This window comes from Habropoda laboriosa, unplaced genomic scaffold (genome assembly GCF_001263275.1).
Source record: "Habropoda laboriosa isolate 0110345459 unplaced genomic scaffold, ASM126327v1 scaffold15, whole genome shotgun sequence".
NCBI classification, from domain to species: Eukaryota; Metazoa; Arthropoda; class Insecta; order Hymenoptera; family Apidae; genus Habropoda; species Habropoda laboriosa.
Genome location: NW_017100141.1, coordinates 1699008 through 1702784, shown reverse-complemented (window position 1 = coordinate 1702784; position 3777 = coordinate 1699008).

Sequence of the window (3777 nt, the reverse complement as noted above, 5' to 3'; positions counted from 1 at the left end):
TTGTGAAAGAATCTACAGGGTGAGCCACATAATTGGAAGAGTTGTCTCCAATTTGGTCAAAGATAGAAGAAAGTTAAATGCTACAAGAAAGGCTACTTTCAGTGCAACGATGCATCTCTTACGAAAGATGTAAATACACACTTTTACCGAACGAACCTGCATATTTCTTCCACGCAGATCGATTCTTCTAAACGTGTTCTGCATAGAAAAGCGTTCTTCAGATACTCTGAGTTGCCTTAGAGTCGCATAGGAGTTGTCAATTGCCCATCTATTCATTTCCCTAAACTGTCCCATAAGAAACACATTTAAAAAAAAATAGTACTTGAATAAAAGAGAAAAACACCTAAATTAATAACACATAGGGCGATTCGCTGCATAAACTACCTCGAAACTCTTGCAACCTGTTATTATTTCGAAGCCACCCCTGTATATGTAACAGAGTGGAACAAGCATCCCCAAATCGACCAGCATCCGCCGCGTTGAATATAAAACAGCGTCGCCTGGTGTGCCGTGTAAACAAATTCGAAACAAATCTGCGAGTAATCGGCTTCATTTGCATTCCCCCTAACCGCTCCGACCGTCCTTTTAATCGCTCGCCTCGTCCATTCCCCTCACGTGTACACGCATAATCTCTTTCCGCGATCATGACCACCGACGTTCTCCGCGCTTCTTCTCCCTCCGTTCTTGTCGTCGTAATTTACCATTCTTTGGTTCTACGAGTCCATGTAGACGGTTTCTGCTCGAACGGTTTCTATTGTTCGACAGGAATAAACCAGGTGGACGAATTGAGGGAAGAACGATAGATCGGGGATCGAACTAGCCAGTTGTAGTAGCTTCCTGGTGAACGTTGGATGACTACGTTCGTTCCTCCGGTGTTGGTTACCCTGGCAATCCATCATCGACCAGTAACGAAGTGGGTTAATAACGGTGTAAGAGCGCGATTGCGTAAACGCAAGCACCGCCCCGTTTCGCGAACCATTAGCAAATTGAACGAACCGCGATCCTGTGCAATTATGCCGGACAAGTTTTCGACGTACGCGTTGCTGGAGAAACTTTCGAGCTATTGTCGATGGGTATTTTGCCAGTTTTTAGGGTAGTTCTTTTTGTGTCGTTTGTTCGAGGGGGGTATGGAGATGTGGTGATTTGTGGTTAATTAGCGATCGATGGAAGCATTTTTACATTTGTGGCGGGTACGTCGTCGTCAATAAACCCTTACCGAACCTCGTTCTATTCTTCCACGCGAACTTTCTCCTTTGCAACTCCTTCAGATTTTAGTTTTAGTTTAAGACTTGCCTTCGTCCTCGAGTAGCCTAAGAAGCGCACATGTGGCATCCAGGTTCGCACGAGGACGAACGAATTTTCCGTTTCCACCACTTTCTCCACTTCTATCTTTATCTATCGCTACTCCTGTCTCCCTGTCCTAACAATATAAAAACCCAGTACGCCTACACCTCCGGTTCAGTTTGTTCCTTTACCGACCATCGCGACGTACCCGCCGAACCGCTGCCGCAGGGACAATTAAGGAATAAAACGATTGTATTTTGTGGACAGATTGTACGCCGACCGTAACTCACCCACCTCATATTGATAAGAGAATTGTTTTGGAGATATAATTAATTTACAAAATTGTGAAAAATGTGGATCTGTAGTTTTTGTATTAGTAAAGGAAGGAGAGGGATATTAATGTAAAATATTAGGCGCAGGCATTGCACAATTTTAGAGACGTAATTGATTAATAAATGTGAAGGAAAATAGGAGATACGGTATTTTGTGATTAATTAGTGTTCGATGGAAGCATAGATGAGAGGATAATTTTTACATTAACACGTTCCGTGCCGCGTGGGTCGCATACGCCCCACTCTGGTCTTTCCGTTCAGGCCATCTGATATTTCGGCCTTTTCCTTCCGCTAACTTAAACTATGCAACTACGGCGATAATTTGTTTAAACAAAAATTTTTCCTTTGCTCTAATATTGGAAGACATATAGGGCGAAAAGCAAAACTGTTAGTCTCGACAATGTGGGACGCATACGACCCACGCGGCGTGAACGGAAAGTCACCGAAAATCGGTGCGGCACGGAACATGTTAATAAGGAAAGGACGTGAATGTTAGGCATTGACACTGGATAGTGTTGGAGATACGATTAATTAAGAAAATTGTGAAAACGCAGACAGGAATATTAATATGAAATATTAAGCATAGACATTCCATAATTTTAGAGATATAATTAATTAATAAATATGAGGGAAAATAAGAGATATGGTAGTTTGAGATTGATTAGAGATGAATAGAGCAACGATTTCTCTTCTCTAATTTTTACACTAATAAGGGAAGGACGCGAATATTAATATAAAATATTGGGCATAGACGTTCCATTTAATAAATATAGAACGATTTTTCTTTTCCAATTTTTACAGTAACAAGCAATCGAGCTGAATATTAACGTAAAATATTAGATATAGACGATCAGTCGATAAAATTGCATAAACGCAGATCTGCAGTTTCCCCACTAACGAGAAAAAATATCCGAATATTCACTTGAAATATTAATCGTGAAAGGAAAAAAAGGGTACCCGCACGTTGAAATATAGAAGGATAATTGAATACAGGGGTTTATAGCGTTGGTGTTTACCATATTGATTGAAGTTATTCGGCAGGTTTCCACCAGAGATATCGATACATGCACGCTAATACGTGTTTCTCCCGTGTAATGCGTCTGTCAGTTCCCATATGATAATGGGACGTAGCGAGGGCTTAGTATCTCTAAGCTCTGAGGCTTAGCTTGGACAGCGGCTACCTAGACGCTCAAAGGAGCCGGATTACAGTGCTACTTGTTGGCGTTAGGCGGTCTGAAAGGCGTTTGAGGCTTAATTGCCAACGTGAATTGAAACCTATGACTTTTGTCCTAAGAACTTACCCACTCTGCGAAAGATGAATTACACGGTATTAATACTTGGATTTAAGCGACAATTTTCCTCCGTTTCGAAAAAGCGGCGTCGATAAATCGACGATATAATTGTTACGTCCTACTGCAAGTGAAAGTGAGGAATATTTCAACGAGAGAACCGGAGAAGTTTCGTAGCGACAGCTTAATAGCTTTGCCAAAACGGTGAGAAGTTGTCGAACGAGAAATCAATGACCTTTTCTTAAGTTTTAATATAAAATTCGACGGGAATTTATGGGACAGTGATAAAGAAATTTTTTATTGAAACTGTCAATGTAAACGTAGACGTTCTATTTTTTCGAATTTCGAGGAGATTATGTCTTGAAGTTAACCATTTGCACTCGAGTGGCGATTGAGGAGCGGTGTTACTGTCTACCATTTGGGAAGTAATTAGACGAGGCTTGAAGATGATATTTTAGAGAGCAACAGGTCTATGGGTCTCCCATAAATTTCTGAATAGTTTGAAAGAGCCAATTTCGAATGTGATCCTTACAGGACCTTGATTTCCACGTTAGTTTTAAAAAAATTTCATCAATCTTTTAGCTATTACTAAATATCAATTCTGAGGGCAACAAATCTTCATTTTCTAGCACGAACAATTAACAAGATTCACTGCTGTGAACCAGGTTCGCTACTTTCTCGCAGCAAACAGATCTTGGAGTGCAAAGGGTCGAAGTAACGAAGAGCTAAGAAAAATATAAATTATTCCATGGACTAGCTGGAACAAGTAGTCAGGGTCGTTGACCATCCGGCGTGAAGTAGAAGAAAAGAAATTCCCTCGGCCCTCAGCTCTGGTTCAAGTATCGTCGAGCAGTAAAGTAGTCAGGGACACC